Genomic DNA, 26603 nt, shown 5'->3' with positions numbered 1-26603 from the left:
TAATAGAAAAGCCGTGTGTGGCTGACGTGCACAAGTCGCGTTCTAATTTTGTTACCATTCTCTTAGTCGCGTTTCAATGCCCATCGTGGACGTAGGAATTGCGTCGATGAACATCGGTTCCCGCTTCGATCTATTATGAGTGCTCTATTTTAATAACGCGTCAAAAACCGACGAGGTCGTTGGACAGAATTTTAAATGTGTTCGCAAGTTGCAGTTACGTAAGACAGTAGATTGTCGGTACTTAGAAGAAGACGAAAGGATTTCGCGATCGTACGTCGCGACGATACGACAGTGTAGAAAAAGAAAGGAACGACAGCGATGCGTTGAGTCACCGCCATTGATTAACAACGTCGGCTTTGCCTCCATCTGAATCACAAGCGAGGCATCGTTTTCCTGTTCGTGAGAACGTCGATTCAGCTTCCATTACATTTGAAGATCACAGGAGAAATTAATTTTATTAATTTTCTAATTTTATGCTTAAAAAATAGTGTTTTTATTTTTATTTTAAAAATAGTATTTTTTATTCTCCTATAAGAAATAGGAAATATTCCGCAGTTTTCATTTGTGAAATATTCGTACAAAGAACGGTTTGATGCGTTTCGATCGTCGAACAAAGGAAATGTAAGAAAATTGGGCGAGCAAGGGAACATCGTAAAGGCGCGCTCGATGCTGCAATATCGGAAAAGCGAAGTCAAATTCGATTTGAAACCTTCGTATATGGATGAAACGCGGTTCGATCGATCACGAGAAACGTATCTCTTTTGTAAGCTGTCGATGACGCGCGCTCCACCGCTCGGTAACACAATAGTTTAGTCGGAAGAAGGACATTGGTAGCAGGTAGTTAACGGTGAACGAAAAGCGAAATAGTAGGAAGAGGAAGTGTGGCACACCGTTGGAGATCGATGGTGTTTATTGCAACCCCGTCGAGCTTACTGGATTCATCCATTACCTTCTCTATATCTTTCGCCGGCGAGCTTGTGCTTTTATCGGATACCACTTGCAAACAGAAGCTCGATGCAGTCGATCGCTTGTAGTGCATGAACGAAAGATTCGCTTCCGTTAAGTGCAAACGGTAAACTTTAAAGGCAGAGCTTTTTTGATTATTGCATACAACATCCTCTAAAGAGAAAAAAAAGAAACATGAAAATTGAATAGAACGAAAATTACGATAAATTAAATTCGAAACGAGCTGTAATTTTGTTTTTATACAGAGTGATTGGTAACTGGTGGTACAAGCGGAAAGGGGGTGATTCTACGAGAAAAGGGAAGTCGAAAATATAGAATAAAAATTTTTCGTTTGAGGCTTTGTTTTCGAGAAAATCGACTTTGGATTTTCGCTCGGTACGCGTGCACTTTATCGCGTCTCGTTATAACGGATCTCACTGTAGATCGTTGTCTCGATGGAAAAATTAAAAAAAAAAGAAAAAAAATTAAAAAAAAATGTTTATTCTTTTTTCGCGTAGAATCACCGCCTTTCCGCTTGTACCATCAGTAACCAACCACCCTGTATATTTTATACAAAGACATAAGGAAGATTACAGGATGGAAATTATAACGAATCAGGTTAGTACAAGACTGTAATGACAAATAAATGAAATCAATTTGCAAAGGTTCGGCAACTGGGCATGCTACTGGCAAACGTGGAGAGGGCTTGTCTGTTACTAACGGCGATCCACATTTTACTCGATAAGGGCGCCTACGCCGAGACATTCACCCTCGGGTACATCACCGGTTCGAAAAGACGTCCAGGCGACTTGGAGTATCAGCGTCCTGGTTACCGGATATCCGGCGCCATATCGCTCGCCGTGGAAGAGGTAACCGAACCGCTTATTTTTCCCCGAATGCTTCGAGACTGACCACAATTAGCACGGAAGTACCTAATTAACAGCGATACAATTTTGGAATCCCTCTGTTCCACTTATCGCAACATATTCTTGGTAAAATCCAGACAAATCTCTCTTCTCGAGGAAAAAGTTTCGTCGCGAACGCCTGAATGCCTTATCGAGAAAATTAGCTTGGAATAATCTTCTCGTTTTTAGCTGGGAGGAAATTCTGAGGTAGCTAGCGCGAAAGTAGAGTTCACTTTGAACGACACGGGGAAGTAGAGCCGCGAGGATGGGATTGAATTTAATTAATTCCACGAGAAGAATGTAGGATATATATATATTGCTTGGGTTGGTAGGTGAACGCAGGTGAGCTCGGTCGACGCGGACACAAGCTCGACTTCCTGGTCGCGGAAACTTATGGCGAAGAGGAGACCAGCATCCTGATGACCGCCGATCTCTGGACGAAGAATATCAGCGTTTACATAGGACCCCAGGAAACTTGCATCCACGAGGGCAGAATGGCGGCGGCGTTCAACCTTCCAATGATATCTTACGTAAGTAGCCTTTTCTTTCTTTCTTAGCCTTGACAAAGAATTCCGGTGCGTGTATGCGCGTGTCTATCTCGCGAATCTATGTGTTCGTGAGTCAACTGAAACGTTTCCACTTTGTTCTCTATTAACCCTTCGGCGATGTAATCCGACGATGAGGAATTCAATAACGAACTATTTAATTTCTGATTAAATAGTTCTATTTACTTTACTAATTGAATAAAAAATAGTTATTCCTTTCGTCGATAAAATTTCTCGTATTATTTCTAACAAATGGAAAAAGTACGATAGAATTTCGTAACGAAATATTAGTTCGCGTCTGATTAAATGAGCTTCTACCGACTGAATCTACTTATACGAAAGAGAAGCCCTGCTATAAGAGAAACTATAGAGAATCAACCTCTTTCTACGATATGCTTATCGTCAGCAAAACTGGTAACGCAACGAATTAAAAGCTGGAAAAAGAGGGGAAACGAATATGGAAACGTTGGAGAATGCTCTCGTTCGCGTGCTCTTCAGTACGAAATGCTTTCTCGGTTGCGTAACGACGAATGTATCGCCACGAAAAGTTCGTAGTACGAAAGCAGTCAAACGAAATCTAGGAAAAGCTTCCTTCGGCACGAGACTCCTCTTCTTTTAACGGAACGCGTGCCCTAAGCTTTAGGAGCACTTTGGTCGAGTAACAAGTTTGCTGTGTGCATGCTTTCAGCTCGATGCTACTTTTATCGCGGTTTCTTCGTATATCGACAAGATCAAGTACCACTGAGAGTCACTCCTAACGTCTTTCCTTTCCATTAAACCTTTCTGGTTCGTTCGGATCTCTTATATTTCTCGCAATATCGTAAGTTACTCGCGTGGAAAGATACAATCGTAAGGACCGCAGCACGCGACCGAAAACAAACGTTACACGGCTTGTAATACCGAAAGTACGGTTGGACGTTGATTAATCTTCTAATTTGGCCCCGTAGTAGCCCAACTAAATGGAGAACTAACTGAAAAAATTGTACCTACCGTGCGATATGATTTCTATGCCGGGTAAAAGCAGTATGCCGATTAATCAAGATCTATTATCTGGTTAATCGAAACTCCAGCGTATATGTTTCGACTTTAGCGTATCGAACGTTGCGTTCCATTTAAATCGAGAACCGTGACCCTATGTAATAGCACGAACGGTCTCCGAAGTGTTTCGTTCGATCGTTTTTTCGCTTGTACCGACGTGATCTGGCGGTGCAATGCGCGGTTTAAGCTTCCAGCAGCTGGCGGGCCGACCGAGGAAATAAATTATTCGTCGACCACCGAGGAATACGAATGTGCGAAGCTGAGATTACGACACGTTTAACCCATTCAGCGCCACGGAATGGTCAGCTCGGTTCTTTTATCTATCTCTATATTTCGCCAGTTGCTTCTGCCGGGGTTCCAGGCTCGTTAGCCCCAAACATTTTGCACGATATTCGAATTTAATCGACTTGTTTGACGTTTCGTACGAGGTAAGCGATGAACGATACGTGGAAGAATTACGAATCGTATGAGATACAGTAATGGTTGCTTAAATCGCAGTAAATCAAGAGTTCGCATTGTTATTCTTGTGGAAGGGTAGTGATTTTATTCCAGAAATATTCTCGAGCTTCTTGACGATAAAAAACGATAGGTTTCGAAGGAGGAAACGAGAAGCATATAACGCTATATAATACTATTCTTGTTTATTCTGGACATATACTGTCTTTGGCAAAATGTTTAGGTTACGCTGACAAAATACGATATATAATATACGAATATTGTACTAGAAATTTCACATTCGAAATGTCATCGTACCGATCCATTTATGCGAATTCATGCTTCTATGAATAAAGCAAATAGAGATTTGTCTCACTCTCTAAATATCAGGCGACGAGAAATTTATATTAGAAATGTCATATATATTTTTGTATATTACGGGTTTGTATATTTTGCGTACTATGACTAATGGGTTTTATAGCCAAGCTGCGATTGGAGAAATGAAGTTTTGTAGAAAAGGAAAACAGAGGATGGAAGATAGAGACGATAAAGCGCGCCAAGGGGAAGAAAGATGAAACTATTTCTGGCGGCGATTCGTTAAATTCTTTTTAGTCTCGCGACTGTCCTGGCTGGGCGAGGAAATCGAGAAAAGAAACCATTCGTCTTCCCTGCAAATTATCCAGATCATTGAATACTTACTTTCCTCCTCGAGGCTACGACGCGGTGTCGAAAAATATAGGAACGCTGTTTCACGAATCGTTTAACGCGAGCTACTGCCTTCGATTGAACTCGCGCGAAATTAATCGACCTGACGATAAAAATGCGTTTAATAATTCGCCCCATTGTCGAACGAAAGAAACTAATCGACTTTATCTATCCCGATCAATTTTACATTTTTAACGTACATTAACGTTCACAAGTATATGAACACTTTTGTCAATTTGTAATAACGTTAAGTATAATTATCGAATAATGGTGAATTACTAATTAGAGGCAACATTTACTACCTTTTTATGGGATCTGAAGGAGTATAAATTTTAATTTCCTATTAAACGAAATAGAAATATTATATTTTACTATCCCATTTGCAAATGTTATCGTTTATCAAGGTTCGACAGTTGGCGAGTTTTCGCGAGTGTCGGTTCTAGGTTTTAAATATTTGAAGAAAGTTTTATTAAGAATAGAAATAATTATACGTAACTATAGCGATTATAAAGAACAAAATATCCAAATACCGTTGAACAGTACTGTATTTGTCGTAGGTTTTCAGCTCGATCGGATCTCGCGATCCTTATCGTTATTATCAAATTTAATATCCTATTGCATTAATTAATCCAGTTCAGGTATCAAACGAGACAACCGTGAATCATCGTACATATACGATTTCGTTCGCTCTGTTGTTCGATTTTCCGCTGGTCCGTTATATTGCGAGTCCAGCTGACACACTAATCACTCGCATTACGTGTCCCTCGCTTTCCAACCTAGTAATAGACCAACCTAGAAACTCAATGCAGATTCGAAACTGGCTTGCCGCACGTGGAACTAGCCACGCAATTTATCTTTCCGCATGGTTCCGTTTGAAATATTAGACGATATTAGGTGTATCACGACGATTACGTTCATCAATTTGCAAACTTTGTTTCAGTTTTGTACTCATCGCGAATCGTCCGACAAAAAGGAATTCCCCACGTTCGCGAGAACCAGACCACCCGATACGCAAATCTCCAAGTCCGTCGTTTCCGTGCTGATGGCATTTAACTGGACGAAAGTAAGTAGAATAAGCCGCGACGCAAGGAGTCGTCAGACCGATCCGTAAATTTTAACAGATTTCATTTTAGAGTCTATACTCGATTCTGTAGGTTTACTTTCAAGTTACCATAGGTTATGATTTTTCTTTTTTTTTTTTTTATATGTTGAGAATTGTGGATCTTTGAAGCCGAAATAATGTTATAGGAACACTAAATTTACACCGAGGATTCATATTAAAATAGTAATATATTTATTTCATGGACGATTCCTTATATATTCATCGATACATACTTGCACGCGTCTCAGCACTTTCTTCCATACCCGACTCTTAAGCGACTGACTAGTTTACAGTCATCTGTTTCTTGGGACGCCGCGCACACACATACCTCCACACACCGACACTCACATACAAGTATCTCTACTACGCATTTAACCCAGTCCAGCACAGAAAATTATACATATCTCAACATTTTAATTCGTCCGAATATCGAGCAAAGTTTGGAATCGTCGCTACGCGTTTCACGGAACATAAGAATTTCGAAGAATATTGCCTTGGAATTCCTATGTCTTGAAATACTGTTGCTAGTAACGTGGAACGCTTGAAAATTATAAATTGCCAACATCCCTGTAGCTTCGTTTGTAACGTTTAGGTGACGTTCATGTACATGAACTCGACCCTGTTCGAATTTAACAAGATGTCAACGATCGCGGAGACGATTCTATCGTCGTTCGACTCTGCAGGTGTGACAGTGAACTTTCTTCGTTGTTGGGAAGAACCATATCACGTCACGCATATGACAAATCCGTTCCACAAACATGTCAGTGAAACATATCGGGAAACGCGAAGTGAGTATAAAACGACTTAGTAATTCGTAAGAGAAGAAAGGACGTAAAAATGGTGTTACCTATCCAAGTTCGACAAAACCTGCTTTTTTAATTTGCGACGATCGTCGTAACGCTGAAACGATCTTTAACGTTCCCTTTTTTTCAAATCACAAACGGCGTACCGTCTAAAATATAGTACCCGCAGTTTGATTTTTCATCGAGTTTGTGTAAGAGCACATTTAGAACACGAACGGTAGCCCGCATGTTACGATTGCAGAAATTTCGCGCGGTGAATAGATACGGCGCGTAATTTGCCTGATAACTCGATATACATTTAATTTTCTGTTAAAAATAGTCGTAAATTGACCTGCTTTGACTATTAAAAGCAGCTACGGAGAAAGTTGATTACTCGAAGGCAAAAAGTAATTCTTGGATTATTAAAATTTCAAGTGAAGGAAGGAAAATAATCCCTGAAATTCGATCGTTGAGACAGTACGACGCTTTTGTTCCAGTTTACGTGATTCTAGGGAATTACTATGAACACATGGGACTGCTGATGGCTCTGGACGAAAGGAAGCTCTTGGAAAAAGGTATAAATCCGCTGTAACATAATCAGGTACATATACTAGAGAGCAGTGTCATTAGATCGTAGTCTAATATTCGTCTTCGAAGCTTTACTAAAACCATCCTGCTTGATCATCTCAAAAATACAATTATTCTTATTTGTCGCGCAAGCGATTCAGACCTCCGAGGAAAAAGAATTACGTTTTTCTTTTCTATCTGTATTTTCCACGCGAGTCATTCTAACGATCCTGTATAGATTTCTCATTAAATGCTCGTCCGCGGAGAAAAAAAGCATATCGCGTGAATTCGTGCCACAGGCGAGTACTGGGTGGTCGGTGTCGATATCGAGCAATACGACGAGAAACGACCGGACAAGTACTTCCGTGGTTTATGGCAGAAGAAGACCAACTCGTCGATCCTGAAAGCGTATCGCAGCTACTTCAGCGTGGTAGCTAGCGCTCCAATTTACTCGAAGAATTTTACACGAATGGTGAATCAGTACAGGCAAAAGCATCCATTTTATTTCACCAATCCACTGGCCAACATGGGTGGAATTATTCAGGTGACTATCATAATCACATACCTCGAAAAATTGTCATTTCGATAATGGAAACACCTCGACGTTACTAATTGTGGATATTTATGGAGATTCGAATTTTTATAGATAATAGAATAGATAGGAAGATAATAGAAAGTTTCGTTCTCCGAGGATTGTAACGAACGTTATACTTCCGATATTTTATATATTTGTTGCATATCGTGCGTGTTCTCCGCGATGTTTTATTAGGTTGTCCGAAAAGTATCTTTCTTTCGTAAACGTGTTTTTTACAACAGTGCACCTTCGTACAAACGTAAAACCAAGTGTGTGAAATGTCGCGGTGTTTATCTGAACAAAACAAAATGGATCGTACGTAATTCGACAAAATAATATAAAATAAAAAACGTCGTGCGTCTATTTTCGGACAACCTAATATGTTGAAATTTCCATAAAGACATAAAGACCCACGATCTATTATTCGACGTCGAACACTATGAAATCCATGACGTCGATTATTTAGTTTCTATCTCCGAAGATATCACATTCCTATCTTTCTTCTTGAAACATATGAAATTCTGCCTCATCTTTCTCGTATTATAATTTTTATAACGCAATAAGCCACGGATAAAAATAATTCCCATCGATCCATGACATTTATACAATTTCTTCGGCATTCGACGCAAATGGAAAAGCATCTTCCACTCTTAAACGTAATCGTTTGTTTGTGTTATAAGGCAGATCGTGCCAGAAACGGCGTATCTGTACGACGCGGTGCATCTGTACGAAAGATCGTTGCTAAAAGCTCTGGACGAGAATCGAGACCCTCGAAACGGCCGTGAAATGGTGGCGACTCTTTACGGCGTTCACTATCGAAGCGCCATGGGGTACGTACAAGAAAAAGAGAAAAGACGAGGTGGATCAGGAATCGGCTGTTTATCGCGCCGGTTTACGATATGTAAATCAGTTTCGTGGCGGGACGATCTCGCGGCGCGAAAAGTACGCCGAAAATGGCCGACTCGTACTTGGACGATGTATCTTCGACGAAGTGATTACCGTTTGCATATCGTAATCGGATGGACGAAGATGAAAACGAGGCAATTCGTCGTTCTTTGTATGTTTCGACGAAAAGCTAGCCGTTTAACGATCAAAGAAATAATTATGCACATTCTGCGACTTTTGAGGATAAAAATAGAGATTAGAACGACGTTTATCTTGTTTCTAAATGACGTAAAGTAATTTATTTGTTATGCAAAAATACGAATGCATCGGTAAACATAGCCGTAAATAGCGTCCATAAGAAATATTTTACGACGATTCTACGATATTCTCGTGAACGCTACTTGTAACAAAGTTACCAATTGTTTTCGAAACTTACAGAAATATTTTACGATCCTTCGTAGTAAAAACGTTCTATCGATTTTCTACTAAAATTTGGATCGTTGCGCGTTCTATAAAATTTAATCGAGTTGGATAAAGTCGGAAAGTTAGAGCAGCTGTTATTTCTAACGGCGATTTATCCGGCAGATCGTGGTGATATTAATCGTGGAATTCGAGAAGGGGATACGAGATCACCTGAATCACCGTGGAAATATTTACGTCTGTGCGTAAGACGGTTTAAAGTACACGAGGCAAATAAAGCAGAGACGGCCGTTATTACGATGACGCAAGCGTCTAGAATGATAATTGACACTACGAAATAATTAAGGCTTTCACGCGGCTATCCTTGCTCTCGGATTCTCGTAATTTTCCTCCTCTCTTAAAATAATCGATGCTCGTATCTCCGCTATCCAATATCGTGGAATAATTGCTTGCATAATATTTCGTTATACCGTTTGACGAGTAACGAACTGCAAAATTAATAACGAGCGAAAGAGAAACGATGGTATAAAAATTGACGGGAAATAACGCTTCACGGGTTTCTTTGCGCAATTTACGAGGACTTTTAGCGCGCGTAAAGCGCGCGTTACGACGCCTGCCTGTTGCATGATATATCGTCTGTACAGATACATGGTCTACATGGACGAAAACGGAGACGCTGAAGGCAATTACACTCTGATTGCTCTGGACAATCGACCGACAAAGGGACACGGTTTATACCCTATAGCTTACTTTGTGGGAAAAGAGAACGGCACGAATCTGCCAGTAAGACGTTAACTGATTTTTTAACCATGCCTTTTTCTTACCGGCCACGTTCCATTGGTTTCGTTTATCGATTCACGTTTCACTTACAGAAACTTCGATTGACAAGGGATATTTCGTGGATCGGTGACGGGCCGCCCATCGCCGAGCCTCATTGCGGCTACCACGGTGAAAAATGCACTTGTACGTATACGACCATCTTTTTTATCGTTTCTGGTTTCGTCAACGGTAGCGATAAATCAATTTTTCGTGACATTTGATCGAGAAAAAAGAGGGAAATAAAGTGAAAGCAAAGAGGTAACGAACAACGTGTTCGGTTTCAAGCGGTAAGACGTAATGTTTCCCTTCGATAATCGAAACTTTTGGGCTCGTGAAAATGCGATCAGGCTAGAGGGTCTTGGTTCTCCTTCGAATTACCATTCGTCAGCTTTCTCCGGTACCTTTAAGGCCGATCGTTCGAAAATACATCATAAAGTTTGCCGGTCCGATCTTCAAATTTACATATGTAAATCTGTCCGAGAGGGAAGAAGGAGGGGGAGGGCAGCTTTTGCCCTTCCTACCCGCCCATATCTTTTTCGTTTCCTTTAATTGAGATCGAATACATATCTCGACCACGTAACTGCGATTACGGATTATGCAACGAAACACAGTCGGCACGGTCGTGACCGATTTAAACGCTGCTGAACACGAGACGTTGAACGAGGGAGTACAATTAAAAAAGAATCGAATGGAGCGAGCATCTCTGACCCGAATATTCGAAACGATCGAATCGATGGTTCGTTTATTTAAAAAAGAATTAATAATAATAATGAAAATGAAGCCACGGATAAGATCGCCGTAGACCAGAATATCGTGACTATAGACTAGAATATTGTGGACACTATAAAACTATAGAACTGTAGAAACGTGGAACCGTAGAGCTATGTATAGAACTATAAATTGCAGAACTTTGAAAGTACAGAGATATTGCATAGAACAATCGGTTACGATAACAATGGAAAAATATCTGGAACAGATTGGCCACTTACGATCAAATCGTTTAGCTCACACGGGAGAAATCATGGGCGGTATAGCCGGCGGATTTCTGTTGATTATCACGGCGGTGCTGCTGGTGCTATACAGAAACTGGAAGTACGAGCAGGAACTTGATTCCCTACTGTGGAAGGTGAACTACAAAGACATTCAGATCAAAGAGAAGAAAGACGAGTCGTCGGGAGCCAATGAGGCGCCTACCAAATGCAATTCCAAGGTAAATGCCTGGCTTCGTTCTCTGTGTCGTCTTATACCAATTCTCTGTTATTCCCGTCATTTCCCTCGATCCAATTGATCCTGGGACTTTCGAAGCTCGACGTTATTTCGCTATCAAATCCCGCATGATACTCTTGCGCTTCTTATACAGTGAGACCGACTGTGAGATCCTAGCAATCTGCTTATTCTATTATAAAGTAAATATTACATACGTGGCAAGATTAGATAACTATAATATCTTACAATGTAGTAAAGTTCCTGTTTTTTTTCTTTTTTTAAATAAACGTTTAAACAATACCTAGCAACGTCTTTTTAACGAGAGAAATAATTTTCTCGGATAGACAACGACGCAGCCTATTGTGAGAACCAGCCAAGTTTCTCTCAGCTCGAACCCAGATGCTGATTTTCGTTACTCGATGATTTACACGCAAATTGGTGTTTATAAGGGGCGGATATTCGCTGTAAAGAAAGTTCGGAAGAAATCGATCGAAATTACACGGGAGATGAAGAAAGAGCTGAAAGTGGTAAGTATAGGACGAGCTCGAATGGATCGCTTAAATCGCGTTTACATTAGCCAACTATTGGTCGGCTGACTGGGTCGATCGACATCCAGCGTATACGTAACATCAATCAAACTCTGTCTTCCGATCGAACGATTTCTGATCGTTCGATAAAAAGTTGTCCGTTCGTCTGTTATCGAGCCCTCGTGCGATAATTTAGCAACCAACAGTAACAACGATTGCTCGACAAATTATAAGTCGTAGATCGCATATAAGTTTATCGTTTCTTAGTTGCAATTTATAAAATTAATTTGCAAAATTCTCCTTGTTTCATTACCGATTACATCAGATTGTCCCAAAAGTGTCTTTAAAACCTAATCTGTCAAATGCTGTGGTCTTTATCTTAATAGAACAAAATGGATCAGACGTAATTCAACAAAATAATATAAAACAAAATATGTTGTGCATCTATTGTTTTCTTGTAAAGCGAAAGAAACTTTTCGGACAACCTAATATTGAAAACTTGTAACTCGTAAACTTTCGCTAACAATATTAGTTTATTAGGCGGATGAGGACCTTTTCGAATAACTGAGCTAATATTGTTAGAGCTGCGGTAGAAACTTGTGGTTTTAACTATAGTTCGTGTCAATACTGGAAAATTAGTCTCGCGTGCACGAATCTATAATGCCAGAAATATATCTTAAATATATTCGATTAGATCATAAACAGGATACATACTACGATTCAGTCGACCAAAAGTTATTTAACCTGTGACCTCGAGAACATCGAAACCCAATATGCCGATCCATGTACAAATTAATGATCGTTTCTTTAGATGCGAGACTTGCGACACGATAATTTGAACGCTTTCATCGGAGCCTGTACCGATCCACCGAACATATGCATCGTCGTGGAGTATTGTGCTCGTGGCAGTCTCAAGGTAATTACTTGGACAGTTTATAATTAAGTAGACGAAACGTTCGCAATTCCTCGGTATAATTTTCTTGTCTTTTTTTTTCTCGCAGGATATCTTGGAGAACGAGGACATGAAGCTGGATAATATGTTCATGGCGTCCTTAGTCGGAGATATAATCAGGGTACGTATCGTTCGAGAATCGACAAACTCTTTTGTCCAAAAACCTTCGAATAACATTTTGTGTTACGACGGTTCGCACAGAGAAGTAGTCGAGACAGTGGAATATAATTTTTCATATCGAAATCCCAATCGATCGTTGAAACTTTCTCTATCCTCGCGAAAACCCGTTGAAACTTCGTACTCGTACGATGTTATCGAGAGTTTCGGGTTATATCTTCTCAGAATTTCGCGTATTCAACCAGACGAGTGCAATTGATCCCAGAATCGTCGCCTTTGATAGAATTCACCGTCGACAAGTTTGCTACTGCTTGTACGCTTTCCAGGGGATGATCTATCTGCACGAGTCCGTCATAAAATTTCACGGTTCGCTGAGTACGTCGAACTGCTTGGTGGATTCTCGATGGGTTGTAAAGCTGGCGGACTTTGGATTGCACGAATTCAAGAAGGACGCCGAGTGTGAGCCGTGTGACGTCATGAAGAAGTATCACGGTAATTTATCGAACAGATAATTTATGAATTTTTTGAAGAAAGACGCGATGTATGACTAATCATAGGACAAACATATATTTACGGTAACATGGACAAATTTTCGAAAAGATTGACTTCAACTAGAACTATGTAAAACTTCTGCAATTTGCTCGATGAATTTTATTTCGTGGGCCTTTCTTTACAAAGTTTTTCCATTTATGAATCACATTTGTATTGGATAACGATACAATTAAAGTTCGAATTCCACAGGTTTGCTATATCGAGCACCTGAACTATTACGATCGACGAAAAGCCAAGAGCCAGTCGTGCGAGATTATCAAAGAGGAGACGTTTACTCTTTCGCTATAGTGTTGTACGAACTTCAAGGGAGACACGGCCCTTTTGGAATCACGGAATTAACCCCTTCGGAGATATTGAAGAAAGTAATCGCGAGAGAACCTGATACAGAACCGTTCAGGTATTATCGTTATAGTCGCGGTCTGTCGACGGCAGAAGATACTTAAATTTTATGTGCTTTTGTTTTCACCCTGTCAGCTACTCTGTTTTCCTTGAATTATCTCAGACCACCGTTGAACCAGTTGGAGAACTGTTTCCATTTCGTGCGCGCTTGTCTGATGGAGTGCTGGGCCGAGGATCCTGAGACTCGACCAGACTTCAAGATCGTTAGAAACAAACTGAGACCTTTGAGAAAGGGCATGTAAGTTTGAATATCTTAACCCTTATTTTATAGCGATAAAGCGAAGAGTCGATTCTACGTGATAATTACATTTACTTAAGTAACTTGAGAATATAAATTATCTGAAATTTAAATTCGCCGATACCGTTGTTAAATCGATAAAAGATCCTAGAAATATAAGTATTTGAAGTTAATATCGATAAGCGAGAATATTCACTGGCTACATATAGTACGTAAAATGTAAATTAGAAAGCAACAAAGGCGAAATATCTGCACGAGTGAGAATATACCCAGCGTTTGCCATTTTAATTTCACTTGATAAAATAAATTTATTTTTATTTAATTCCAATTGTTAAAATAAAGCAAGATAAAGAAATGAAACAGAGTAAAAGTTGGAATAACTTAAAGATATGCTTTTCTCAGGAAGCCAAACATATTTGACAACATGATGGCCATGATGGAGAAATACGCGAATAACCTGGAAGCGCTGGTCGACGAACGAACGGACCAATTAACGGAGGAGAAGAAAAAGACAGGTTGCTCGACGTTCCATAAAATGCCACTCAATTAAAACCCTATCACGTTTCCTTCAAATTATATTACACTAAAATTTTATCTTTCAGACGCGTTGCTGTACGAAATGCTACCGCGTTACGTGGCGGAGCAATTGAAACGGGGACACAAAGTCGAAGCTGAAAGCTTCGACAGCGTTACAATTTATTTCAGCGACATTGTCGGCTTTACCGCCATGTCTGCCGAAAGCACACCATTGCAGGTAATTTCTACCGGAATATTTCGAAATTTACGAACTACTTGCATTTTTGTATCGTATGATACCGATATTAAAATGATTATACCAGTACGGAGAAACATTTGCAACGTTAAATATCAATATCAACGTAAATATTAGCATATCAATTTCAACGAATTTATTTCACTCGCAGGTGGTAGATTTTCTGAACGATTTGTACACCTGTTTCGATTCGACGATAGAAAATTACGACGTGTACAAAGTGGAAACTATCGGTGATGCTTACATGGTGGTAAGTAAACAAAGTATCTAAACGTGATACAGGATCCTGAATTATACTCCTTTCGACAGGTAAGCGGTTTACCAATTCGAAACGGTATTCAGCACGCAGGAGAAATAGCTAGTATGTCCTTGTGCCTCCTAGAAGCCGTAAAACAATTTACAATTCGACACAGGCCGCTGGATAAGCTGCAACTACGAATTGGCATACATTCCGGTTAGTTCAGTGAGAAAACATCGATATACGATTTTAGACCGTGTCAAATACAACTAATCCACTTTTATTTCTCACCTAGGTCCCGTGTGCGCCGGTGTGGTCGGCCTAAAAATGCCACGTTATTGTCTATTTGGTGATACCGTGAACACTGCAAGCCGCATGGAATCCACTGGATCTGGTAAGTAATTATTAATTTGCATCAAGAGAGATAGAAAGAAGGTCGTAGCTTTGAATATAATTTCCTGATGCGTCTGCTCGATATTAGGACTTCGAAATGATTCTTCCATTTAACATATCCGCTACTGTTACGTCGATCGCATTCTTTTGAAAAAAGAAATACAACTTCGAAGTTTGCAGTGAATACGTTATATTAGTGTAGGATCTTTACTACTATTAGTTTATTTACAATAAATGGATCAAACAGATGTTGATTAAACAGGAAACGATGATTGTTTAACGTGAACTAATCACAATAACGTATTATAATTTAGGCAACTAGATATTAGATAGATAGTTAATTCGTTTTCATCCCTTAGCAACCCCTTGCTTTCTGTCTTAGCCTCGTGTCTTTTGTCTTAGCCCCACCACGCACATGTTTATAATTCGCCCGACACTCCCCAGGCCCGTCGTCCACGATACTACATTAGTATCTCGTGAATTTTCTCTGATATATGTAAACTTTGACGTTTCACATTGCTAAATATTGGTAACATTACATCACACGTTCGATATCCTCTGCTTTTCAGCTTTAAAGATCCACTGCAGCAGAGAAACGAAGGAACTTCTAGACCAAGTTGGCGGTTTCAAAATAGTAGAAAGAGGGTTGGTCTCCATGAAGGGCAAGGGCGAGCGTTTAACCTACTGGCTGATCGGCGAAGACCCGACCCTGCGAGAAGAACGAAGCAGGGAACGAGAGAATCGAAGAAACGGTTACGCCAGAAACAATTCCAACCCTCTGATACCACGAAGCTCTCTTAAAAACAAATCTCTCGTAAGATCAACCTTCATGAGGTGTTCGAGCGAATCACCGAAACGATTACGCTTTGCCAGCTCGGATCAACTGAACCAGAAGTGTTCTGGAGCGAACAGTCAGCTAGAGTCTATCGTCGACAATAGTCCGTGCAAGCCGAAAAGGTCTTGCGCGACGAGGCCTTCGTGCGTGGATAACTGGAGATCCTCCAGCAACTCGTGTCCGTGCGTGGAGAAATTGTGCGAACAAGAAACGCAAATCGACGTGAAAGATCTAACGCGGCATCGATCTGACGCGAACAATTCACCGCTGCGATCGAACTGGACGATCGGTAACGAGCCTTATTTCCCGCGTGCAGGGGTAAAGAACTTTCGGCTTGGGCCGGTCGGGATCGCGCAGACAACCTGCAGATCCGCGCCCAGCAGCCCGAGGCACAGTACTCTGATCTTAAATTGTCAGAAACGAGCGGCGCAGTCGAACGAGGAGATAGACGGATGGGACGCTACCACGCCACTGATTTATTATCCGGGAGGACGATTGGATTAAGGAGCTGCCTGCCTGGCCACGAGTGCAGCTCCTATCTCGAGTCGGTTTGGAGCGCGCGATGTCAACACAACATCGAGGTGATTTAGTCGTCGAGGATCGAATCAGTGCTCGATTATACGTATATCGAAGTTTTGATTGTTCGTGTTGAGAGACGGGAGCGATGAAAGATCGAAGAGTTAAGGTGAAGAGTTCAAGTGAGAGTAAAGTTTGATTGGTGCGATTAATTTAATGGGGAACCATGGTTGTTTTCGATGAATGAAAGTCGTCGTGCGAAGCTCGAATGGCTGAACAGTGCGATGCTTCGATAATTGCGGAAACTCGAAGGATAAGGAGGTAGGAATTGATTGGAATTTTCTTCGATTTATCATAGTATTCGATAACTAGGCCAAGTTTTGGTTCTAACGAATCGACAATCACGTTCCGTTGTTATTAATCGATAATTTTAACCTAACGATTACACACAGACTGCAATTGGTCGATTAACGAGTTCACTCGTCGAGCGACCATTCGTTTTCCAATATGATTTCCCCCTGGCTCGCAGTACACGATGTACCAAAGCACACCGTACGTACAAACGAGATACCCAACAGATGTATTTATACATTATTTATAGCATACGTAACTCGTGCACGGAAATCAACGCGCCATAACGGTATATTCCACGCATTAGCTTAGACAATCAAGAAGGCTCGTGCTTTTTATTCTATATAAGTGTCCTCTAGTCAATTTATTTTAATTTTACGCACCGTTCAGTTCTTACGACGCGACCAATCCAATATTCATGCGGCGTTTGCAATAAAAAAAAAACGTTTCTACACGAAGTTATCCACGAGACAGTGGAAATTCGATGAAATCGTACGATAACAACGCGAACTATGTTCTTTACTGCCGGCACGTAGTACTTAAGACGATTATTTATGGAGTAATATATACATACATAATATATATATATATCATAAACGACCGAAGAGACTCGCTGCTTCAAGTTCTTTCGATAATGCGTATCGTGTAATTAAGGAATCGATCTATCGTAAGCACGGTACGAAAAACATGTGTAAGTTTATTATTCTTCTTGAAATAAAGAAATCATTAAAAAATCTTTTGTCTGACGATAGTATTTAGATTGTTGTCAAAACCGAAGTACACGAATTTCCTTATAAACACAATGGATATCGAGCAAACACACAGCGATTCGAGATAATTTCGCGGTATTGACTGAGATCTGGTTGTTGCACGTAAGTGCAATGGCATGAAGCGTGTACGAGCGAGCGGGCGCACGAGCACGATGCGTGATGAAACGGCGCCGATAACGCACCAAGATCCATTAAATTATTAGCATCGAAGAAATTAATTGAAGGCAAAACGGTGATTGCACGCGTTCTCTTGCATCTGCTGCTGTTTTATCTGCCGCCGCGCGGCTCGCGGATTTGTCGTGAAAAATTGGAAAATATCGATCAAAGTCGACCACGTCTGTGATTACAACGAGTGAACCAAGTAACATCCGCGATTATAAAATTAACCGACGACACGCGGTTTACCAATTGCATCAGTGAAGCGTGTCACCGCGAGGGAAAAGTTCGTAGTCGCGCGGTAACGATCGCGCCGATGAAAGTCCAGTTGCGGTCTTTCAGGGACATTAATCGCTCGCGTACATGCGCATGATTCATTTACGCGGAGAACATCGTCGATAGAGATTCGTTTCGATTTACAGTTAACAGGTTGATGTTAGAAAGTTCCGCTCGAATGGGACAACGATAGGGGAGGCCGGTACGTTTGAATATGCATACCAGCGACGTTCCATTCCTTTTTAATAATCTAATGGGTACTGTTACGTTTATTTATATATCGAGCAAGTCGAACTCGACGATCAGTCGTGCCTCCCGATCGCGAAAACTATAACTAATGCCGTTAGTGGCTCGTCAGCTAACTAAACTCTTCGTTACTTTAATTTGCACGTCTCGTTACGTGCGTCTTCGTAACACGTGATCGCGATACGCCACGGTTCTCACTCTCTGCTTAAGTGTGAAACGCTCGTGCAAATACTAGAATGACTTCTGAATTTATTGCGCCATTTACTATTCGGCGTCTTTCGCAAACCCGATAGAGCAAATGAATAGTAAGCTCGTGGAGAAAATTCTTCCAGTCGTTTCCCCGTTCCCCTTGAAGGCAAACGTGTAAACGACAACGTTTCAACCTTCGTATTCCTCAAAACGCTATTTCTATTCTCGTTTACCGGTAACGAGCACCAAGTCGATCCTTATACTTACAAAGCTTTCCAAAGAGACCAAAGGACGAACGTTTGGTATAATACATACGACGTAGGAATCGAACACCCTGTATAACGAGGCGACTCTTATATACAGAATAGGGTACTATCTTATTTACGGTGAAGTGGTTGTCGGCCAACTTAGAGGAGCGGCCATCATTCAATCAAGCCGGACAATTTAAACAGCCTGATTCACGCAGCGAAATCATTTAATATTTGACGTCAAGCACGATTATCGTATAACGGTGCGTAATGGCCGATTGTTTATACAGGTTGCAAGCGGCGCCGCAATTTTCAAATGGTGTATCTGCCTCCTGAGAACGAGATGTTGTTGAACGTTGTCGGACGGAGCAATGTTGCAAAATGATCCGTCATTAGCGGCGGACACAAGTGACGAGTACAATTACTCTTCAACCATTTACTGCTAATAGGCGAGCAAACCGAAGAAGAGAAAAAGAATTCATTGCCTCGTACTCTCCCCCTCCTCTCTTCAGTTCGTCTCTCCACCCCTTCGTACATCGATGAACCATGCTCGTCGTACAAATTCATGCAAATCCCACGCACGTATAATTCCCAATTATTCTGTAACCTCGTATTCATTCGCTTAAATATTAATCGCGTCGGCGACGCTGTATTATTTCGACTTCACGCTCGGTCGAACGCGAACGGTCTCTCCGTAGAGCGTACTTTTATTAGGTTCTCCTTCTGCCAGCCTGTGTTTCTATTTATAGACACGGAATTATCTTCATCCGCCGTAGAACAATACGTTCAGAGTGGTAAAAAATTTTGATAGGAGAATGCTAATCTACGCGGTTCATCGTTGTCGTTCTCGAATGAAAAGGAGCGGCTCGATTACCAGCAATTAGATCATCGTTGTTGCGCGTACAGACATACGCGATTAGAAACGAGACAGAAGGGGAGGAGAGATTTGCGATAGAATAAAATTCCATTTTGGTGCGAAACGAAGAAGTCAGAAGGAAAATAACAACTTCGTTCGTAAGGATTTCGTTTACTCGAGCAAAATTTTTGGCTTTACTGTTCGATTAATATTCGTTAATCGAATCTCCCGCTACAACTCTGCTCTTATACAGCGTCATTTATTACACAAGCGAGAAATAGCTAATGGGGAAAACCAATGAACTCTCATTATACGAATCCTTATTGTACTACGTTCTTTTGTTTCTATAGATTGGCACTTATCCTATCGTCGTTGTCGTCTGTTTTCACAACTTTGCACTAAGTAAAATTTCGTTATAGCGGAAGAAGGACGGACTATTTTATTAAATGAAATCTATCGCATTTTCTTGATGGAAGTTCTCCTGTCAACGGGTTACTCACAATCGGTGTAGCGTGTTGCATCTTTCTACAAGGTACCGCACCTGTGGCTCAAACGACCTGTTGTCCACGCACACGCGGTTACTTTACATAAGATATGCGCAAGCTTAGACCGAGCTGAAAATAAACTCGTCGCGATTCGACACGTTCGATCGTGACGCTACGCTCGTTGTCATTTAACCTGATTTCCATCGGCACGATTCGCGACTCGCCGACCAAGCCAGCTCGAATGCCTCGCGTGCCTTTTCCGCGATAAATCTCTTCCCTATGATCGCGAAATTATCCGACAAGTCAACGAAACTGGTACAACGAGATCAAAACAAACTCACGTTTCAACAACAGGGAAAAGAAATCATATCCGATCTTTTCTAATATACTTCAAAGTATACTCGACGAACATCTCCCGATAACAAATTGTTCGATATTTTAATCAAAACACGACAACGTCTATAATCGTGTAAAACGTACGATCTTTCGTCAATTTGCTTTTTAATCCCAAATGAGAATCGCGTTTAACGGAACAACGGAGACGAATCCACGAAAAGATACGCGGTGCAAATAGTGGACAGGTTCTTACCTTGATAATGTACTTGTAATTAGGCAGCCGTGTTCCCTTACTGACTCACACACATCATCGATCAACTAACTATTTTCAATAAAAACCCAAACAGAGTGAGTGATCGGATGGATTTCTGAGTTGAGCACATTCAGATGCTCGTAAATTATGTATTTCAATATATATATATATATGTATATATAATTAGTATAAACATTTTACATACATTCATAACTACCATAACAGTATCCTTTTTACTTTCCATGAAAAGAATTCTTCTGAAATCAGGTTGTTCGAACTTAATCGGCTTGAACTCGAGTAACTTGAACAGTTCGAACGCGACTTAAAAGTACAAGAGCGATGAAATGTCAGGAAATAAGCTTGAGACAACGTGGGAGAAAAAAATGTTGCTGCTGGCGACGGAGGCCGCAAAAGTTACACGCTCCCTGTGCACGCTAGATTGTACGCGCCGAGCGGCGAGTGTTGACACTCACGGGGAAAAAGATAAGATAGCAACTGTTTTACCAGCCAATCGCCGCTTCTGTGCGTCGTCGTCTACGTCACTGTTGCTAACTGTGGTTGTGTACACAAGTACACAGGTCTGTATTCAATTGAGATTTCTGCTTTCCGAATAGTGCGATCTCTGGCTGAAAACGTCGCGAAAACAAGGCGCATCGGACAAACACTCGTTCAAAGAAGAATTCCACCGACCGACCATAAACGATCGGCCCGAACGGTGAAATCCAAAATCGTGTTACCTCGAGGCACAGGGCGGAAAGAATTTTATCGCGAGTGCAGAAAGTGACGCTGCAACATTGGAAAATTTATAGGAAGATAGCGGGAGGAAGAGAGGTACAAACGAACTCGGCCGAGAAATTAATTGAACGAGATAGGGGAACGGTCTGTTGCTTCAAGAAGGAGGCATGACCATCTTTCGCGCGAGAATCTTTTACTTTGACCACTATAGTCCGACTTCGAACACAAACTAAGTCGTACAGAGAAACATTTATTACCATAAATTAGATAAACACAGGAGAACTCTACGAGAGAATTTTCAATTGGTATAAATTTAGTGGGAAAAGGAAAAGATAGAAAATCTAGTTAAATTGGAGACAAGAAGCTATCTATCGAAACTTTTATGTTTTGATATCTCGTTTATCGGACGCTACTTTCTCTGCAACGTAACGCATTGCATTATCGTTCGTATTTACGCGCATACAGCAGAGCACGTGCATTAACAGTGTACGCGCGTAATAAAGGCATTCGTGCGCTACGCTATTACATCCTACGTTAATGTACGAACAATCGTAAGTTAGCATGTTCACGGTATGCACTTGCGCTCGTTGGAAATTTTGCATACTGATACATAATAATAAGTACTAGAAAATTATGGCAATTAACTTGCGACCAGTCAATTAGCTGTTGAAAAACGTTGACATTCCTTGTCTGGTAGAAAAAAAGGAAAAGAGAGGAAAGAAAGGAAATTCGTATGGTAGAACGATTACAGTAGCGAGAAAATATGGTAGGTATGCATTCCGTGCTGATAAAACGCGCAGCTTTCACTATCAATCGCGGTTACAGTACGTAACCAGAAACCAAAGTGTCGGAGGAAATAAGTAAATACCACTAGGCCTCTTAACTTCGTCTTATAAACAAGATTACTTCCAGCCGACTACAGATTTGCAAACAATTAGAGTGTAAACTACATCTTCTATACGTTATTTCTCGCAACCTGTTGCACGTCACGAGCCTCGAAATTTTATACGGCTATTTTATTAAAAAACTGATAGTCATAAGTAAAGAAATGCTAATTCAAAACGTAGCATTTGTTCGAACAAAGAAATTATATTTTCGAGATGGTTAAGAACTGTGCGAGTCGTAAAGCTGTGCGTAAATTATAGTCCCCTCCTTGTGCGATCTTTGATTTATCAGTTTTATTTCATTCGAAAGCATTTTACGACTGGAAGGAAAGAAAGACACATAAATACATAAAAGTGCAGAATAGCAAGACGAATGTGATAACCGCGTGGTCGCGATAACGGCAAACTTTTGGCTTTCTAAAAATATCCTTAGCTCATTGTAAACTAATGACGAAACATCTGCTCCTCTGTACCTCGTGTCGTCACCTAAACTCGCCTGTGATATAATTCATTTGACCCGGTGTGGCATTTTATTTGCTAACTAGATATCGTTGATGAAACTCGGCGCTCGATTTTTGCCAACGCTAGAGTTATAAAATACGTATCTTGTTTCTTACGAATCATACATGTACAATTTTATTGAAATACAGTTGTAAAAATTTTATATGGAAATTTTGAGGAAATTTCAATTTTCGCTACTAAAAAATTATGATATCATAAAACAAGTGATAATTCAAACTTTAAGGATTAGATTCGATTAATGGAAACGAACAATTTTAAGACAGTTACAGCGCCTTCTACATGCACAAAAAAGTTCACTTCCGATAGAGTTAGGGACATCTATTTAAAGGGAATATTTTCTCCCGCCATAATCAGCCAGCTTTGATTAGCCTAAAAGGTGTTCCGATAACGTAATCAAGATCTAACATCTAAAACACATTCGAATCCCACGAATTCGATGAAAATGATATTAATATTTAGTAGGCCATTGTGATTTCCAAATACGTACAAATTATCGGCTATAGTAAACATGCACTTACATTAATTCGCGTTCAGTCGGATCATGCTCGGCCTTGATAGTTGTTTGACACCGGTGGCTCGAGCGAGTACCATTGACTTCCGTTCGAAGGCTATAAAATTCTAAGACACGTATCACACTCATTCACCCACATTCGCGTCGATTTCGCGGTAATTTTTATGAGAAAAGCGAAAATTGTCGGCGAGTTTTTCGAAGATTCGGCGTACTGCCGATCTCGATCGGAGCGCCGCTCCGGTGCTGCCACCTGCACGCCGTACGACGACACTAGACCCCTTCGGAATCATGTGTTCGTTCAGTATATTGCGGCCTCTGCTTGCGTACGGTTGATTGTAAGAGTATAACGATTGGCTGTCTCGGTGGCGCGTTTCGTCTTCGTAAAACGAATCTGTGATTTCGTTGTGGATCGTGGATCGCGCGTATACCGATATAGCGTGTGGTGTTCGACGTTTCGTTGGCCGCGGGCAGTGCACGTATTTACACCACGTTCCGTGGGAAAAGGGCAAGGAAAAAAGACGAAAAAGAAAAACTTGGCGGATAGAAGTGCGTCGTCTTCGCGCCAGTAAAGGCGTCCTTCCGCGTTCTCTCGTACGTAGACGAGCCGCGCGGCCAATCGTGCGAGTGGAGTGATTTTATTTTCCAACGAGTAGTGCCTGACGAAGGACGGAAATAACTGTTAAGTGAAGTTCCTCGACTTTTCGCGATCGGTCAACGAAAGACCAGCAGGGATGACGAGGTAGCCCCCCATCCGCAGGATTGGATTACCATGCTGGACACGGCCACGAGTCGCAGGTAACAGAGAACCGTGTGCGCCCCGTGTGAAGACTCCCCACTCGTAGCTTCTTTCTCTTATCCTCTTCTTTCCTTACTTTCTTCGCTTCTCACTCCTATCTCCTCTCTTTCTCATTTGGTACACACGTTGCTTTCTCTCTCTCGTGATCGCGAGAGAGAACCGGCGGGAATAGTGGTGCGATACGCGGTACACACGAGCGAATAGGACGGTTTCTAGCAGGCATTCGCTAGAGTAAACGATTGGATGAGCGCCAGCTGCTCAAAGGAAATTCCTTTGACAAAATTTTTCGAGTGTCACTCGATCTATACGCGCGCGTGTGGCAGCACGATGGTTTAACGACAATACCGATGGTTCAACGATGATTATATTATGATATGTACACACATATATGTGTGTGTGTGTGTGTATATATATATATAATAGATTCATTTTCTAGTAGTCCTCTGTACTTCAGCGGAAAGGTCGAATACTTAAAGATAAGAAGGGCGCGTGTCAAATCTCTTATTCATGAGCATTATATTCGTATTATATGTTCATGAATAATACTACATAGAGGAAGTGATAGCGCGTGCGAGGCCCCCTGACGCGGGTAAAGTGCATCGCGGCTGCTGCGACGACGTGTATAACGCGACAACAAATTTTTATGGAAGGCTGACACGCGCCTTGTGATGGAAATCTAAAATTTCTTTGTGCTCCCGGGTCCGTCATGTATTTCCGGAACGTGTATACATCGTGTTGACGCGTCTCTTCTACGTCAAACGTTCGTTCAGGAAATGAGCTAGCACACGATTCGTGATTACGTTGTACAGTCTGACTACTAGTATTTTCGTTCTGTTGTGTACAAATACGTGTATATTTACCACATATATGTACGTTTAGGAATGCTGATTAATCGCATAGCGGTAAAAAGCTTCAGCAGAAAAAACATTTTAGAATACATATATATGTATACGCGTACTCGTATTGGAAGGGTTCGATGTAGTATTTACTCTCTCTCTCTCTTCCCCCTCCTCTCTCTCTCCCCCCTCTCTCTTTCTCTCTCGTAATCAGCGTATCGAAACAACGTATTTTCGTCGCTTGGCTCTGATACACGAATCTCTGACGTATAAGAGCAAACGAAATCAAGTTGCGGCTGCGACGATGCCACGGAACTTGAGAAATATACTAGAGCGACAACGTCTGATGTATCGCGTCCCAGGGTCCACCGTATTCTAACCGTTAACAGTTTACTTAACGAGCAGATAAGAGAGAACGTAGAGGAAAATTTCCATCGAGGCTTTCCGCGTTTCAACCAGCTCGCTTCTTCGTGCGCGGTGTATCATATATATATTTCTACTCTTGAATCAGTTCTGGTTTAGTATGTAACACAGGTGTCATCGGTTTGTTGACTGTTTCTCGTTCGTCGAAGAGGATTCGAGGAAGATTAATATTTTTTCGAATTCACACGTGGCGTCGCTACGACCGAGCTGAGTCATAGTCGGTACTTTCGGACGTCAAAAAATTTCATTCGGTTGGTTATCGCTGTTTGCGCATGGTTTTAGACGACAATTTTATAGGAGTTAATGAAAATGTAAACAGTGCATGTTACACGATCCTAAACGATATCGCGAGCGTCTCGAAACGTAATTTGTGCCCCAATAAATCTTCAACTTACGTACAATGTATATCGACGCGATCTCGTTCCCGTAATGGGACCGTGAAATATGGAATCGAAAAATATGTAGGTCGATTACCGACTTTTCTGCGTCGGTAAATTCGCGTGTATTTTCTCGTTCGATCGTGTGTGTTCTACTAGGCGTGGATAAAAAACGATTTTAACAAATGGAATAAATTCATGATACGAATACGAAAATGAGAGAATCTCGGTGCCATGTTTTCTCCCGTTCGATCAGCTTCGTGGACGCTGGTAATTCGAGAAAATAAAATTCGCTTGGAAGCTACGGAGCAAAGGTTGCCACGATAAATATTGTCCAGGAGAGATGCTCGCCGTTGTCGGCAACCAAACAATAGCTTTTCATCGTACGCCGTTCAAAAGCGACTCGGTGGAACGACCGTACCAGCAGAGACGTTTAATGAACTTAATTATTCCGAATGTCGATGCTTAACCTCTTTGTTGACCGCTATACCACTGTTAAGTAGCAACATTGTTAGACCTCTCAAACAGGTGGCCCTGCTAGCTCAACCTCAACTTATTGCTACACGCGTTTCCACATCGAACAAATCTTACTTCTTTATTTTCTTTTTAATAAAATCACTCGGTTATGCGAAAAGAAACCGGGCCTTGAAAATGTTTAGTATTTTCCGCGCTCGGTTCTCCAACGTCGTTACGCTTGATTAATGTTCCGTGCATTTACATTTCATTTAATGCAAAATCGCTTTTACCGCCGAATTACTTTTTACTTTTTGCATAACAATATCCGTACATGAGTGTATGGTGATGTTGCGAAGCAAATTGAATAAGAGAAGAGCTTTAAAGAGAGAAGGAAGAAAAGAAAATAGGACACGTGTAGCTGGAGACTGGA

The 26603-nt window shown here is 41.2% G+C and overlaps 1 protein-coding gene across 4 annotated transcripts in view; it reads left to right on the top strand.

The window, feature by feature from the left end:
* LOC138180128 (receptor-type guanylate cyclase Gyc76C) overlaps window positions 1-26603 on the top strand; it is a 101225-nt gene that overhangs the window by 7741 nt on the left and 66881 nt on the right. For 2 of the 4 annotated variants that reach the window (XM_069113649.1, XM_069113646.1), the window contains exon 1: window positions 23583-24080. The gene's annotated coding sequence lies outside the window, so the exon portion shown is untranslated. Of the gene's footprint in view, window positions 1-1610; window positions 1815-2182; window positions 2381-5513; window positions 5637-6267; window positions 6464-6954; window positions 7033-7323; window positions 7569-8282; window positions 8429-9547; window positions 9687-9775; window positions 9867-10726; window positions 10933-11272; window positions 11456-12266; window positions 12372-12456; window positions 12529-12850; window positions 13017-13265; window positions 13474-13578; window positions 13714-14115; window positions 14229-14315; window positions 14468-14636; window positions 14736-14794; window positions 14940-15018; window positions 15118-15685; window positions 16789-23582; window positions 24081-26603 lie in introns of those variants that run through there. The other 2 variants (XR_011173209.1, XM_069113647.1) reach the window with 2 other exon arrangements.

Source organism: Bombus flavifrons, chromosome 5 (assembly GCF_040668555.2).
Source record: "Bombus flavifrons isolate JBK064 chromosome 5, iyBomFlav1_principal, whole genome shotgun sequence".
Taxonomy (NCBI): domain Eukaryota; kingdom Metazoa; phylum Arthropoda; class Insecta; order Hymenoptera; family Apidae; genus Bombus; species Bombus flavifrons.
Note: the sequence above shows the minus strand (reverse complement) of the source record. Positions and strands in the feature narration are given on the sequence as shown.